This window comes from Cupressus sempervirens, chromosome 6 (assembly GCF_028749045.1).
Source record: "Cupressus sempervirens isolate cs-2001-9-10 chromosome 6, ASM2874904v1, whole genome shotgun sequence".
Classification (NCBI taxonomy): Eukaryota; Viridiplantae; Streptophyta; class Pinopsida; order Cupressales; family Cupressaceae; genus Cupressus; species Cupressus sempervirens.
In genome coordinates, this window is record NC_143123.1 from 644530499 (window position 1) to 644547715 (window position 17217).

Consider the following 17217-nt stretch of genomic DNA (forward strand, 5'->3'; position numbering starts at 1 on the left):
GATCACATCTAATAGTGTGTAAAGCCTTTAATAGGGAAGACCATCAGAAGTGGTTGAAATCAATTGCACAGTTATTCTATGAGTATCATCCCCGCTCCAGTTTTACCTTCTTATTCCTAGAGGGTTTCTGGGTCATCAAAATCCTTAGTGTTATGGTGTAATGCATGTTTACTTTTCATGATTGTTTAATTTTTAATTGCATGCATGATATCTCAGTTATGTGCCATTAAGGATTAGAAGAAAAAGTTGAATTAGACATCATTGGACCTTGGATAACTGATTCACTCCCCCTCTCAGTTATTCTAAAGAATTCTAACAAACTCAATATCTATTTTAGGTCTTGGTATCAAGGAAATATCATTTCCTTGTGGTAAAGTGTGATTTTGATCATTGAGATCATTTTGTTGGATATACAAACCTGGTTGTGAATATATATTTGATCATAGTAGAGAATGATGTTGATAATGTACTATGAGATTCAAAGGAATTGTATCAGAAAATAATATATTATTTATCTTGTTCACAGATTTTGCATATGCTTATCCAAAGATTGTCTAGTGAAGAATGTTTTTGAGGTTATTTAGATAGTGGGTTCAATTGTCCTCCTTTCAACTCCTAATGGGGTTGGCATAGCACCTAATAGGGTTAGAATCTCCTAGTAGGGATTCAAAGTCTCCTAACACATAATCATATGTACTTATTGTATTTCATTGACTCATAATAGGTCTATCCTTTCACAAGAAACTTCTATCTTAGTACATCATCTTGTGGGCATCACTCGCACGTAGGTTTTCCCTCTGGTCAAAGGTTTCCCTAGTTAACATATCTAGTGTTATTATGCATGGTTATTATTTTGTGATTTTTGTATTCATTATTTACATGTTTTAAAATTAATAAAGTAGTTAAGAATTATATAACTAATTTACCCCCCCACCCACTACCCCCCAGCTAATTTGGTGGACTTTACTTTCTAAAAATTGGTATTAGAGCATCAAGTCCTTGAAAGATAAGTTTAAAAACTTGAGGAGATCCATGGATTTTTACCTCAGAAAAGAAATTTGGAAGTTTGATGGAATCAATTATGAATTCCCCAAGGAAAGATGAAGACTTTCCTATAATTTATGGGTTCAAAATATTGGCTTGTTGCATCAAATGCAAAGGAGGTGATAAAAGAAGATAAACTTGACTCTTGTGAAGAATGCCAAAAAGATCTATTCATGCATAATATGCTTGCTAGAGAAGTACTTTTATCAACTCTTCCTAAAAAAAAATGTGGTGAGGTAAAATATTTTAGACTTGCACATAAAATTTGGAATGATTTACAAAAAATATTTGAAGGTGATGGTCATGCTTAAAAGGTTTGATTACAAAGTTGGATATGTATGTTTCAAGATTCTAAGATGCATGAAGATGAGACTATAAGAGATTATTTTTCTAGAATATTAGAAATTGTTATTGGAATCTGAGGTTGTAGTGGATCCAAGACATAAAATGAATTTGTGTTGAAAATTATGAAGACTTTGACACTTTCTTTTCATCAGAGGGCGGAAATGATTGAACACATTATTCCCTGTACACCTAACTTTACAAAGGAAACTCTTCTTGCAAGATTTTAGTTGTCTAAATTATGGATGAAACATAATAAAGAACTTCCTAGAGTGGAAATGATTTCTAGCAAGAAAAGGACATACCTATATTCACAAGGAGTGAAAGCACAAGTGGATATTACACTAGTAGTAGCCGAGAAAAAGAGGCATAAGACAAAACAATTCAAGAAGGAAACACCCTGCTTATGAAGAGAGAACCTAAAAGTAAAAAAATGTTGGAAGTATTGGTTGGACACAAAGATACTGAGGGGGGTGGGGGGGTGGGTGAATTGGGATGTGTAACACTTTTAACCTTTTGAACAATTCTATAATACATTTACCACATTCACCATCTCATATTTGATTACTTATGCATGCATTTCTTATATAATCAAAATATAATAGCATATAGATCTAATTTATCATTCACATACATGAAAAGTAATATGTGACACAAAGATTTTGGTTACCTAGAAACACTTTAGAATGAAGTTAAAACTGGGGTGGGGATGACACCCACAAATCTTCACTAATGCAGTAATAAAGTTAACCTGTTAGGGTTACAATGTTTGACCATATCAATGATCTACCATGTGAGGGGTTTTTCTTGTTAAAAGCTTTTGAGACTATTAGATCTCGCCTTGTTAGAGGGTTTCACATTACAACAAAGTAAGGACTATGTTAGGAGATTTACAAAGATTTGTTAAGACCACTCTGTTAATAAATTTACCTTGTCTCAATCTGTTAAAATTGAGTCAATACTTGATACTCAATTTTCTCTGATAAGATAATATTCAATCTCCTCTTTTCAATCTGATTTGATAAAAAAAATTTGTCCTTCACTACTTGACTAGGTTGCTTACTCTGTTTTGGAATAACAAAACACTTTTCCTCTTCTGTAATGTTCACACATTCACACTTGGATTGCATGAATAACTTGTTCTCTCCTTCCTATCATCACACACTTCACCACCATCTAACTATATCAGAGTAGGTCAAATTATGCCCTATTTAAATATTCATAAAGAGTTTTCTAGATGCGTCCTTGTTTTGCCTCCCCATTTGATTTATTCATCACAGAACATAGGGATCTGTGATCCACGTCATAAAATGCATAAAATATCTATAACAAACTCCAAAAATATTAAATATGACATCCATTTCATCTTGAAATATTTTACCTAAAAGTTTTTATCATTCCTGATTTGAATGTAAATTCAATGTTGCTCAACACTTACTATTTCTGACACTTGGCACTCACTATATAAGCTGCTAACATTCAGTCTCTATTATGCTCGTTACCTTCTATATAACTCAACTTTAATATGCTCAAACTACTTAGCCAACATTAGAATCAACTTACATTGAAAATACTTGGTGACCACATACTTTCTCAGCTCCTATAGAGCTCAATATATACAATTCTTTCTTATGACTCGACCTTTATAGAGTAGCTTAGTTGCAATGATGACCGTCTGACTTTGCCTAGTAAATGAAAAATTGTTTGGAACTAATAGACAACAACAGTTAGAGAGACCAAAAATCTTCCACTTTGACATTAGTGGCAAAAATTCTTTTTCATGATTACATCATTACAATTCTAATATGAGCATTCCCCCTAAGTCTATGTCTTAATTAGAAAATAGAACTACAAAAATTGACTTATGTCGAATAAACAATTAATGAACAATATATACACATGACTCTAAGTAGTGTGAAAGTTTTAATGCCATACTCTAATTGCCTTCTAAATGTAAGGAAACTCAAGAGTGGAAATAGCTTCCTACACTAATCCATTAAGGAAAGTATTATGCAAATTCCTATTAAATCCTTACAATTTTTGATTCGATATTATGTAAACAATAATATTGCAGTCAACCATGAATGCAGAAAATAGATAGAGAAATAATAACACATAAACACAAAGATATTTCGGTGGAGAAAAACCTTTTAGTAAAACAACCCCACCCCTCCAAAACCTACACAATGTATTATCTTCAACTCAAAGGTTACAACACACTTGTAATGAAAGCTCTTTTAGGACACAAAAGACTTATCTAGTAGCTATCAAGAATACACTATTCACCCTTTTTTTATCTACAACCCTAAAAGTGCTTATATAATGCACTTTCCATTTTTAGGGAAACTTCCAAAGATAGCTCTTACATGTCATAGGAATCTGTCATAACCATTTTAGTCATGATCTCCTTACACACAATTAAATCTTCCAAAGATAGCTCTTACATGTCATAGGAATTTGTCATAACCATTTCAGTCATGATTTCCTTACACACAATTAAATCTTTCAAATATAGCTCCTACGCATCATAGGAATCTATCATAACCATTTTAGTCATGATTTCCTTACACACAATTCAATATGTTGACACATGCAAGTGGAGTGACACATCAACATGCCAACTAGACATGTACACTCACACTTAATTACATTATTTGCAAAAAATACATTTACAAAATAAATAATAAGAATAGGAATTATCCAAGGTTGAGACACCTTATTCCTAATATTCTTCCATTTTTTGAACACTTGTAAGAGCAATAGGAACATAACAAGAACTAATCGCTATAGACTGAAAGGCCCATAGACTTCAAACATCATCTGAAATTCTCTGTTCCCATTGGTTTTGTCAATGCATCTTTAACATTCTTTATAGTATCTACCTTCTCAAAAATTACCTTTCCATCTTCCCCCATATCTCTCACAAAGTGAAACTACACATCAATGTGCTTCGTTTTGGCATGGAAAGTTGGATTCTTTGCAAGGCAAATAACACTCTGACTATCGTAAAAAATAGTAATTTGTCCTACATCAACACCAATATCAAAATAAAATATCCTAAGCCAAATGGATTCCTTATAAGCATGAGTAGCAACCATGTACTCATCTTTTGTAGTGGACAAAGAAACCACAGGTTGTCACTTACTCATCCAGCTGATGGCACCACCAAACATAGTGAACACATAAGCACTGGTGGATCTTCTACTATTAATATCACCTACCCAATCTAAATCCACAAACCCATGAATACAAACTAAATGCAAAGCTCCAAGAGAGTTACCATTATAAAAAATGGATTAATTTGATGTACCCCTCAAATATTTGAATACTCGCTTAACTGCATCCCAATGTACCTGTCCAGGATTAGCCATAAACAAGCTTAGAACTCTCACTGCTTGGGAAATGTATGGTCTAGTATGGACCATAACATACATAAGACTGCCAACTACACTAGCATAAGGTACTCTACTCATGTCCTCCAACTCACTAGGAGATTTTGGATAATCATCTATAGATAACTTTGTTCCCATAGAAATAGGAACACACAATGGTCTACAATCTACCATGTTGAATCTTTCCAACACAGACTTCACATACTTACTCTGACTCAACCAAATTTTTTTGTTAAACCTATCTCTACTGATTTCCATACCCAAGATGTACCTTGCTTCCCCAAGATCTTTTATCTCAAATTGTACAAACAACTAAGATTTAAAATTAGAAAGCATACCCTTACCCTTCCCAAATAGCAACATATCATCAACATATAACACAACAATAAGAAGGCAATCATTTTCAACTCTAAAGTAAACACAATGATCTGATTTTGATCTTACAAATCCAATTAACAACACAAAGGCATCAAAATTAAGGTACCACATCCTCGGAGATTGTTTCAAACCATACAAATACTTGTTTAATCTGCAAACCAAAGATTCTTTACCTTTAACAATGTAGTGCTCGTTGTGACATAGAAATCTCTTCCTCCAAATCACCATGAAGGAAAGTTGTCTTCACATCCATTTGTTCTATCTCTAAATAATATGATGCAACAAGAGATAACATAAATCTAATGGATGTCAACTTGGCAACAAGAGAGAATATTTCATCGTAATCTATTCCCTCTACCTATGAGTACCCCTTTGCAACAAATCTAGCTTTTTACCTTTCAACACTACCATGTACACAAAATTTCTTCTTGAACACCCATTTGCTACTAATAGGTTTCCATCCTTTAGGGAAAGGTACAAGGTCCCAAGTTTTTTTTTATCCAATGAAGCCATCTCATCATCCATGGCCTCAATCCAGGAACTTGTATCTTCCATATCCAAAGCCTCTTTCACAGATCTAGGCTCATCAATGTTAGTAATTAAAGAAAAGGGACAATTGGAATCTAACATAGAATAACTAAACCTTTTTGGCTACTTTCTTACTCTTGTGGATCTCCTCAAGGGCTAAGGTTGAGTTTTTTCTTCCTCTTCTTCTGAATTATCAGAGTTACTAGAGATCTCCTCATCATTAGACCCAACATGGTCTTTCTATTCAGTCTTATCAGGGGTAGGAGGAAATTGAACACTATCTTCCTTCTTTTCTTTTTCATCTAGTTTTAGTACAATAGGAGAAGATTTTAGCTCTCTAAAAATAACATTTCTTCTATACAACACCTTACTAGTCACAGGGTCCCAAAGCTTGTATCCTTTCATACCAATACCATATCTGATGAAAATACATTTGATAGCTTCATTTTCCAACTTAGATCTTTTCTCCTTTGGAACATGTGCATAAGCTTCAAAACCAAAAACATGAAGATGTCTAATTGAAGGCTTCTTACCAAACCACAACTCCATGGGTGTCTTACCAAAAAGAGCTGATGTAGGAGATCTATTAACCAAATAGCAAGTAGTGGCCACATCTTCAGCCCAAAACTTTTGTTCAAGACCAACTCCACTAAGCATACTCCTAGCCTTCTCCATTGGTGTCCTGTTCATTCTTTCTGCAACTCCATTTTGTTGTGGGGTATAAGGAGTTTTCTTATGCCTCTTGATACCTCATTCTTTACATAATTGTTCAAACTTTGCTGACGAAACTCACCAACATTATCAGTTCTCACACACTTAGTCTTCTTACTTGTGTCTTACTTTTTAAGAAATAAATCCATGTCCTTCTACTGTAATCATCTATGAAAGATACAAAAAATATAGACTTGGAGATTGAAGGAACTTTTACATGACCAAATACATCAGAATGAATAAGATCCAAAACATTAGAAGATTTGTGAGAACTAGAGTAAAATTGAACATGATTTTGTTTATCATAGACATAGTGTTCGCAAAAGTCAAACTCAAGATTACAATCATTTAATCCCTTAATGAGGTTCTTTTTTTAAAGAGTTCTAAGACCCTTGTAACCAATGTGGCCAAATCTCATATGCCATAACATTGTCATTTCTGCAGGAAGGTTTCCTTCTAATGTGTTTGCACTCTTAGGTACACATGTTGCATTGCCATCAAAACCAATAACCACAGTCTCTTTACTGCTCATTCAGATGGTGGAGATGAAGTGATAGCTGCTCTCTTCTTTGAAACAGAAGAACTATTGCACTAAGAAATGGATGCATCAAGCTAAAATAGAGTAGCTCTCATAATCTTACATCCATCTTTAGAAAAAACAATTTGCACACCTACATCATTCAATATACTTATAGATAATAGATTTTGTGCCAAACCAAGGATGTGCATTACCTTGTTGATCCCCTTTACTCATCCATCAGGGAATCTGATAGTGACCCATCCTCATACAACTATCTTTACATGAGAATCATCACCCAAGTACGCCTTTCCACCATCAAAAACTTCATACTTTGAGAACCAACTTCAATAAGAGGTCATGTGGAAAGAAGCACCCGAGTCTATCAACCACACATCATTAGATGCATGTGCTACCAAGGCTGCAATGAAAGCATTGACATCTTCTTGAGATTTTTCTAAACCTGAATCTAAGGCCTTCTTGTTCTTCTTTGGCTCTTTATAGTCTTTATGAAAGTGCCCAGTCTTATCACAGTTCCAGCATTTTGCCTTGGACTTTCTAGGAGTCTTTAATTTTCCATGGGATTTGGATCTACTCTTTCTAGACTTGTTGTCATTTCACTTGCCTCTATCATTGGATCTACCGCAACAACAAGAGCTTCCTTAGCTGAAGCTAAAGACTTTCTCCACTCCTCAGATAATAGCAAAGACACCACATCATCCATTTTGAAAGTGACTAAAGTACTTCCAAGAGCCATCACAAGATGGTCCCATGAATCTAGCAAGGAACATAATAGGATCATACATTGATCCTCCTCCTCTATCTTGACACCAAATGGTGTCAACTATGCAATCAAAAAATTAAAAGCATTTAGATGATCTATAATAGATCCTCCTACCTTCATTCTTAGAGAATACAACTTCTTCCTCAAGAACAACTTTTTCACCATAGATTTGGCCTATTACATAGACCCAAGCCATGCCCACAAAATATTTGTAGTCTTTTCATCAAGAACATTCAAGAGAACAGAATTAGCTAGATAGAGTCTAATGAGACCCTTAGCTCTCTAATCCTTGAGATTCCAATCTACTTGAGATATTGTTGTGGGTATCACATCAAGTGAAGTCACCTCCCATAGATCATGATCTTTGAGAAAGTCTTCCATCTTGAGCTTCCACAACTCAAAACTACAACCATTAAATTTCTCCACCTCTATTTTTCCATATGATGAACTAGTCATCTGAATCTGTAAATAAGATTTAGAATGCTCTACACAAAACTCCCACTCAACTTGATATTAGCTCATAGAACCCTACCCAACTACTAGGATCAAAAGTTGATCAAGCTTTGATACCACTTGTAAGGAAACTCAAGTGTGGAAACAACTTCCTACACTAATCCCTTAATAAAAGTATTGTGCAAATTCCTTTTAAATCCTTACAATTTCAGATTCTATATTATGTAAACAATAATATTGCAGTCAACCATGAATATAGAAAATAGATAGAGAAATAATAACATAGAAACACAAAGATATGTTGGTGGGGAAAAACCTTTCAGTAAAACAACCCCACCCCTCCAAAACCTACACAATGTATTATCTTCAACTCAAACGTTACAACACACTTGTAGTGCAAGCTCTTTCAGGATATAATAGATTTATCTAATAGCTATCAAGAATACACTATTCACCCTCTTTTTATCTATAGCCCTAAAAGTGCTTATATAATGCACTTTCCATTTTTAGGGAAACTTCCAAAGATAGCTCTGACGTGTCATAGGAATCTATCATAACCATTTCAGTCATGAACTCCTTACACATAATTAAATCTTTGAAAGATAACTCTTACACGTCATAGGAATCCCTCATAGCCATTTCAGTCATGATTTCCTGACACACAATTAAATCTTCCAAAGATAGCTCTTACACGTCATAGGAATCTGTCATAACCATTTCAGTCATGATTTCCTTACACACAATTCAAGATGCTTACACATGCAAGTGGAGTGACACATCAACATGAAAACTAGACATGTACACTCACACTTAATTACATTATTTGCAAAAAATACATTTACAAAACAAATAATAAGAATAGAAATTATCTAAGGTTGAGATACCTTATTCCTAACACTAAACTCAATTACATTTCCCTTGTTCTATTTTATTTTCTACATTCAAAATATGTAATCATCATTACAATCCCCCTTGGTTTTGTCAATTATGGCTGTTATTGGGGTTGAATGGGTGGAATGAATCCATATTTTTCAATAAATGGTTTATTTGCTTAGGTGATCATAGCAAGTGCATGATCCCAAGTGGTTCTTACTGATTCCAAAGTGTGATTGTGCAAGTGTAACCTAGCTGCCAAATCAATTAAACTATCAACCATTGAAATATTATGATCTTTATTGATAAGATCTTAGGTTGCTTTGATTTCTCTTTGCATGACCTCCAAGTGAGGTATCAACTTTGATTGGATAGAGATCAACTATGATATCATGTTGTTGTCATCTACCTAGAGCTCGATTAATTTTCCTTGAGCACTAAATAACTTATTGTAATGTTGGGTGCTAGATTTAGCTAGTTGCAAAATACTATTCTTTGATGTCTTCATATCATCCTGAATCTATTGGATGTTTTCCTAAAGATCACTTGTGAATCTTGGCACATCACTTAAAATGTTGTACAAATGTTGTACTTTTTGAGTTAATGTTCTTGTATTATGTACACATTCTTGTAATTGCACTTTCTACTCAGCAATTCTTGTAGAAACTTTGTCTACAACATTATTCTCAAATTTCTTTGCAGACCAATCCATCAATTTCTCATTTGATTTTATATCTCCAACATTTATTTGTTCAACAATATTTACGAGTTGGGAAATTATTGGGGCTTTCCCATCAAAATTTTAAATATCAAATGCTTCAATAAAAATATCTTTAACATCATGTAGTACCTTCTTTTGTTGATGTTCTCTCCTTAGTTCCTCTTATTTCTTCTTCTTTGCCAAAATTTCTTACAGAAAAATTTCTTGCTCAAGAGTGAGATTTTCCAAATCCACATATGGCATCTCAATGAATTCATCCAGACTAAATTCAATATTTGGAGAGAGGTTCTCTATTTCTTTCTTTGTTCAAGGTGTAGAAGTGTTGCTTCTCGGCACTGCTTTAGGAGATGGTGAGGAGGTATCACCACTCGGTCATTTTTGTACATTAGTAGTAGGGACAACAATAGTAGCACTTGGATATGATTTATTTTCCTACTTAATTACCTCAATGTAAGGTCCAAACACTTGTGGTCATTCTTGACCTTTGGTAGGAATACCTACACTTGTGTCCTTATTAGCTTCTTCTTCCTCTTGCTCCTCCTTGTTTGCATTGTAGGGCCTCTCTAGAGTGCCAGGGGTATTGGCATGAACTTGTGACATGTTGCCTTGTGGACTTGGCACACCTGAACTCATTTCATCACTCTCATCATCTTTACTAGTAACTATCTTAATATCCTTCTCTTGTGTTGCTTCTTCTTGTCCAATGTAGGATAACTAGTAACCTTGTGAATCATCTTCTTAGTTATTTTCATTGGTCCATTGTGTAGCCAAAACTTCATGTCATGGATCCTACTCAACATAACCTTGATCCATTCAATCTTGAAATTCCTTGGGAATTATAGGGTGTGGGATAACCCTTTCCTTTCAACAATTTTTGAATTCCTCCCTCAAAAATCCTTCATCACATAATTTATCATATGCTTCCCCTATTTCATAACCACCTACTTCTCGAATCTTACACATGTAGAAACTTTGCACATCACGTATCATAATCAGCTTGCATGGTATCGAGGATAACACACCCATTGAGTCACCTTTTATTGCAATCTCAAGAATAGTACAAAATTTTGGTGAAGGACAAGCATCATTCCTCACCAATTGAATCTCACTAATCTCTACTCCTTGACTCTTACCCACAGATGATGAAGCTGCCATTTTTTCTTTGTTAGGGTTTGAAAACTTTTATTCCTCTAGATTTCTTAGCACAACTTAGGTCTTCACTCTATCAATCTTCTTGTCTCATATTTTCTCCTAACTCACCTTAGGATCTCTTTTTCACTCAAATTGCTTCGTGCTCTTAAATTTTGTCTGAAAGGTATAAAATAATGCCTTTAAATTTTGATATATACTTCCTTTTTCTTGATTTAGGGTCTCCATTAATGCTATGTAGTTAGGTATGTGGAAGACAACTATCTTGGTCAAAATTATGCCTTCAAACTAGCTCTTCACCATAAAACTCAGTATCTTCCATCTAGCTTGACCTATAACAAGTTTAGCTTCTGAAATACTCAATCCATATTACAATGCTTAGTCAATATAGACAATTTTACTGATTTTTGACACTGTCTGTGTACATGATTCTTTTGCACTAATTCTTTCATAGATCTATTCTTATGCATCTTTACTTATGAAAATATGAACTTTAGCACATTTTATGTTAGGAACAAATGTAATATGTGTCATTAGATATACAATTCCATACATACCTTCTTCACTTAGTTTGAGATAATGTGATCACCATCTCCATTGGATTGGGTGATCTCAACTCCATTTTTTCACTACTTCCATATTTTATCTTTTTCTTCCATGTTTGATTCATCTCTTTCCTTCTTTGATCAATGTCCACTTTTCTTTACCCTTAGTGTTGTTATTTGTTGTCGGTACTTGAGTTCTACAGTATTTTCTTGAATGTCCAAACTTGTGACATTTGGAACATACATTGTTAGGTGCATGGTTATGCCTTTGATTAGTCTAGTAGGGTTTTGTCTGAGATCTACATTCATATTCTCTATGTCCATACTTTTGATAATTGTAAAAATAGCCTTCAAATCTAGGTGTAGTAGATACATTCTTCATTCTTGACCTACACTCATGTATTTGATGTCCTTGTTTCTTGCAATCAAAACAATAACCAATAAACTTAGGTTTAGGATTTTGCATACCATATTTACTTCAATAGATGTTTGCAGTATGACCAAGTTTTCCACAGTGATAACATGTTATTTTTTCCTTTGACTTTGCATTTCTCATTTCTCTATTCCTAAATGATTCTCCTTGCTTGGCCGATGAATATCCTGATCCAGTAGTGCTACCAGATGACCTGATAAGTTGTTCAAAGTATTTCATTGCTTCATTTATCTTATTGAATCTTTCCACAAGTTTTTTTAAATTTTTAGTTTATTCTTTAGTAAGTCCTTTTGTGACATTAGATTTTCTATTTCCACATCCTTCCTATTTAGCTCTTGATTTGCAAGCATAAGTTGATTCATCATGTCAAGTTGAGCATGTTAGAATATATAGTCCACTAATATAACTGAGAGGGGGTGGGGGGTGAGGGGTGAATCATTTATCCAACTATTTTCATAGTTATCAACCTTATTAAATATTAACAATATGAGCAATATAATTAGAATCCACAACAAGATACTCATGCACAATAACACCTGATATGTGAACTAGGGAAACCCTAGTTCAAAGGGAAAACCCTGATGGGGATGGTACCCATAAGATGATGTACTAATATAAATATTCCTTTTTAGAGGTGGACCCCATTAGGATTCTATAACAATATTCTGTAAATATTAGTCCCTATTAGGAGATTTTGAATCCTTATTAGGAGATTCTAACCCTGTTAAGAGTTGTACCAACCTTGTTAGAAGTTGTAGAAGGAAAATGGACCCATTGTCCAAATAGCTTCAAGGGAAAGACCAATGAACCCACTTTTCAAATGATATTTGTATTATTCCTTGCAAAATTATAGAATTGAACTGTACTTCTCCTTCTTCTTTCTCTGTCCTGTTAACTAGACTTCTGCTCCTTTTGATCTTAATACCAGATCAAAAACTTTGCGTTCAATAATCCCTTGGATCACTTATCGAATTCACCAACACTTTTCTCCTTTTCACACTTCCTTGATTACTTCACATTTAATAAATTAATAACCTACTTACAAACAAGGAAAATATCTTTCCTTTATACTGTATCTTCAAAATAATTCCTTGAGTCAGCCTTGAGGCTTTCCCAATTAATTATAATAAGATAATTAATTATAACATAATTACAATACCATTGTTGGCTCACAGTCAATACAACTTCTCACATGTGTGACACTAGGGCTTGTGCACTCATTTATGTCACCATCACACTATATTTTGTCACTGACTAACTGCACATCTCTAGATTATATCTCTATTAGAAGATATAATGCAATCACCAAAAACTGCTTCTTAGCTATTTTGTCTTTGTACTGCTTATTGTATATTAGGTATATCTTCTGTTAGAGTAAATAAATAAATAATTATTAATTATTTATTCTATTTACTTAAGCTTACTTAGGTAAATGCATTTCATTTATTAGTTGTAGTCTAGGAGTTAGTTATAAGTTGTTGACAATATAAGAGTTTGTTCTCTCCTAAGTCATACTTATCCTCTCACCTTTTTCAAATAATTTCCACCTCATGTGGATGTATGCTTAGTTGTCACACTTATCTCCTAGTGTCTTCTAGCTTTTTCTAGGAGATTCCTTAAGGCCTTTATAAGCGGTCTCTCTCTCATTGTAAACATCACTTCTTACATATTGTAAATACATATTTTCTTATGTTGCAATATCTTGTGGTCTCTCATGTCCGTTTAGGGTTTTATTCCCTTGCTCTACCCTCTTCCTTCTTTGGCTTCCCTTTGACAAGTTTTTGCATGCAGGTGATATTGGGCATCTTCAAAGTTGGATTTCATCAACTCCAACATGGTATTAGAGCCTCCCTGTTGTTACTTCGTTGAAGGATTTTTGAAGTCGTGATTTGGAGTCACAAACCCTAGTTTGTTTGTGCATTTTTCCTTCAAATCAGGGGAAAAACAAATTTTTAGAGCACATTGGGCCAAAACAGACATTGTCATTGGATCTGGAAGGCATTTTTCATCTAGGATCCATATAAAACTTTTTGATTTTGGCTACAGGGCTCTGGGAGGCAAAAAATTTTAGGCGCAGGCCCTTTCGTACGGTCATACTGATGATTTTTGCAAAAAAAATAAAAAAAAATTTTAAATTTTGACTAGCCACCTCTGTGCCACCACGGAGCCACTGCCGTGCCACCAGTGCTCAGCCCACGAGCCGTCGCAGCTAGCTGCACAGCTACCAAGCCATTGCAACAGCACTACGGCCTGGTCTCAGCCCCCGCTAGGCAGTGCCTCCAGCACCAACAACCTTCATCGGTGGTGCAACTAGTACCCACTGCTCCTGCACCACTTGCTCGTGAATAGCCGATCTGCCTACTCATTAACAATGACTCAACAACCTACTTTAGCAAATTTTACCCAGTCCATGTGTAACATGTGGTAGGGTAGCCACATGGCACTACACCATGTGGCTTGTACCATGTCATCTGTCTGCCACGTGGCTTTCTTTTTTTGCTGTGATGACCATTAAGCTATCAATTTTAAACTTGTGAGATGCTGACATCAATATTGCATCAACATACCTTGCTTGTACATCTCCTAGGTCCTTTTTGACCTACCTTCAATTTTGTGGCCATAACTTGAGCATACGGAGGTTATTTTCTGATTCGAAAGAAGTGCAAAAAAGCTGGTTCTAAGACAGACACTTTGCTGTAGGTATTTTTAAGTTTTGATGCAATTTTATTGCCCATTTTTTAAGTTAAAGTCTAAATTCTTATTTTTAACTCTAGCAAGCTTTTCTTTTGCGTCCCATTGCCATTTTTTGAAAACATTATATTTTTGGAAAGTTGATTTTGTCTACTTTTCAAAAATGCTATCATTTCCTTCAGATTCTACCTCATGCTCTTTCTATCATTATTTTGGCATTTTTGGTCCATGGTGGATATCTTGGGCGTTCCAAGTCCAAGGATCATTTTCTTGGTATGGGATCCTTTGTTTTGGGCTGCACTATGTTTTGTTGTAGCTTGTTTTTAGTTTTGATCATTGTAGACATCGTTTGTAAGCTCTTTTTTATACGCACTAAGATAAAGTGTCAGTTTTGCATTCCAGGGATTATGAATGTTATTTTTGAGTTAGTTGTACATGCACTATTTTTATAAAGCACCAAGAGTGTGATAATTGTTTGTTATTTTAAGCATTCTCCCTTTGTCAAGTGAGTGTCCCTTCCACAAAATTAGCCCCATGTAGCGTCAGTGTGATCGTGTCTTTATAGGTGTTTGTACCTCTTCCTCTCTTGTCATTCTTGGTTCGTTTGCAAGAGACTTTGGCCCACCTTTTTAGTTGCCTATCATCTCACCTCGTTTGCATTAAGGGGGAGTTATTTTTTTGTTCTAATGCTTCCATGGTTTGATGGTTTGATAGTGTGAACTATGTATTTAGTGGTTGATCCTAAATACAAGGCGATTGTAGTGGCTAGCTACCTATGCATTTTTGTGAGATGGATCATCTATCATATAGACATGCTCGGTTCATGCCTTCTTCTTTCATGAACATTACTCAGATCAGCAGTTTCTTCTTGATGGCATATTTCGTAGCTTCTTCATGCTTTAGTGATGCTCTTCATGATCACTCCTTGTTCCTATTTTAGGGGACATTCCCCTAGTTGGAGGCTTCTTTAGTTCTTCACTAGGTTTATCTCTTTTTGGCAGAGGGTTTTTCCCATGTGGTTTTCTCTCTTTCCTCATTTTCAGAGGTTTCATCTCTTTGCATTAGACATGGGTACCTAACATGGCCTTGTTGCTAGGACCCATTCTTGCATTTCTTAGTTTTGTGAGCTTAAGGAATTTCCCTAAGTTGCACTTAAGGGGGGGTGTTAGAGTAAATAATTAATTATTTATTAATTATTTATTCTATTTACCTAAGCTTAGTTAGATAAATGCATTTCATTTATTAGTTGTAGTCTAGGAGTTAGTTATAAGTTGTTGACAATACGAGAGTTTGTTCTCTCCTAAGTCATACTTATCCTCTCACCTTGTTCGAGGAATTTCCACCTCATGTGGATGTATGCTTAGTTGTCACACTTATCTCCTAGCATCTTCTAGCTTGTTCTAGGAGATTCCTTAAGGTCTTTATAAGTGGTCTCTCTCATTGTAAACATCACTTCTTGCATATTGTAAATACATATTTTCTTGTGTTGCAATATCTTGTGGTCTCTCATGTCCATTTAGGGTTTTATTCCCTTGCTACACGCTCTTCTTTCCTTGGCTTCCCTTTGATAGGTTTTTGCATGTAGGTGATCTTGGGCATCTTTGGAGTTGGATTTCATCAACTCCAACATCTTCCATACATCTTTGACTTACTTTACACGCATTGAACCTTATCATCATGACATAGTGTGGAATATGTTCTTACCCGCGCATCATCGAAACATTAAACCTCTTCCCATGTGACCTTGATCTCTATCTGCTAGTTTTCTAATCTTCACAAAATTACTGCTATGTTGACATCAATGACATAGTCATGAATGCAACATGTTAATACTTCCACATGCTCACCAATGCTTAGGATACACCCCCAAGGGAATACCATTAGTATTCATGCTAACAAAGCATTTGTGAGCTTTTGTACATCAAATATCATTTCTTCAAGTCTAGTTACCATTATCCTTTTGTCTTACTCAGTGACAACATTTTTTTCCTTAGCTTTCTTCTTTTGCTTAATTACTTCACATATCCTAATTGATTGAATCTCATGTTCCATTTTTAGTCCTTTGATTTATTCATTTTGGAGTCTTTTCTTTTCAAGTAGATCTATTGATGTTGTGTCCTTTGGATTGATTGCTTCAAATAGTCCTTTAATTTCAACTTCTTCATAAGAAAATTGTTTTTCCTGAATAGCCAATTCCTTTTTTTTTGAATCTTGTCTTTCTATGTCAATTTTCTACAGTAGGAGCTAGATGTCAGTCACCTACTTGTTAATAGTTTTGTCCAATCTAAAAGCTTCCATCTCTAAGATCTTAACTCCAAGTTGTTAAACTTCTCGAAGACTACTGCACTTTGATACCAATTGTTGCAAGTCTTGATTGGACACCAAGATACTGCGAGGGGGGGGGGGGGGGGGGGGGGGTTGAATCATGATTTGTAAAACTTTTTAACCTTTCAAAAAATTCTATAATGTGTTCACCACATTTACCATCTCATATCCAATTGCTAATGCATACATTACTTATATAATCAAACTATAATAGCATATTGAACTAATTTATCATTCACGTGCACGAAAATTAATCACGACACAAAGATTTTGGTTACTTAGAAACACTTTAGAATGAAGGTAAAATTGGGGTGGTGATGACACCCACAAA